Source organism: Sinocyclocheilus anshuiensis, unplaced genomic scaffold (assembly GCF_001515605.1).
Source record: "Sinocyclocheilus anshuiensis isolate Anshui unplaced genomic scaffold, SAMN03320099.WGS_v1.1 scaffold2214, whole genome shotgun sequence".
NCBI classification, from domain to species: domain Eukaryota; kingdom Metazoa; phylum Chordata; class Actinopteri; order Cypriniformes; family Cyprinidae; genus Sinocyclocheilus; species Sinocyclocheilus anshuiensis.
Window position 1 is genome coordinate 31,568 of NW_015555849.1, and position 852 is coordinate 32,419.

General features: G+C 38.8%; 1 protein-coding gene across 1 annotated transcript in view; it reads left to right on the forward strand.

Moving 5' to 3' along the window:
* LOC107675623 (uncharacterized protein C16orf52 homolog B-like) overlaps positions 1-852 on the forward strand; it is a 29,541-nt gene that overhangs the window by 26,465 nt on the left and 2,224 nt on the right. The window lies entirely within an intron of this gene.

Below are 852 nucleotides of genomic sequence, written 5' to 3' on the forward strand. Positions count from 1 at the left end.
TATTGTGTGTGTGTGTGTGTGTGTGTGTGTGTGTGTGTGTGTGTGTGTGTAAATTCCTGTATCATCTATATAGTAACGCTTTCTTTCTGTCTTTTTTTACAGTGATCTTGTTTTGTATGGCCGCCCTCATATTCCCAATAGGATTCTACATCAATGAAGTAGGGGGACAACCGTACAAATTACCCAACAACACAGTGGTGGGCTCCTCTTATGTACTGTTCGTGCTCTCCATCTTCTTCACAATAGTGGGGCTCCTGTTTGCGGGAAAAGTCTGCCGCAGATTCTACCCAACCTAAAAAGCCTTGGCATCCATCTAAAGAGCTCTATGACCAGAAGCATATTAAAACGTGGATAAATCAACTCATCAACTTGCAGTGTATGGATTGTCAGCTTCCATTTTCAATCGGCTCGTTCTTGTTGCATGTCCTCAATCTGGCAACCCGCTTGAGCGTCCAGTCTGAGGATGAAGGGGCAGGAGAAACAACTCTCTCCAATATTTTGAGCTTGACTGCAGGACCCATTTCAACCGCTAGCTATCAATATTACATACTGCATCTTTAAATGGGCTTCTGTTATTCAACTATTAAAGTAATCAACCATCTTTCAGAAATACCAGTGATGATGACAGTATGGTCACCAACACAGGAAGTGATTCGATATCTTGGACTGGGTGATTTCACTGTATTCTTAATAACATTCAGTATTTATGAATTTGCTCCAAAAGGTCTTGATAATACATATTTTTGATGAATGACGTAATTCAATAATAAATTTGTTAATTGAAGTTGTCAGTTTGAACTGATTCATGTAAATATATATATATATATATATATACAGTGGGTACGGAAAGTA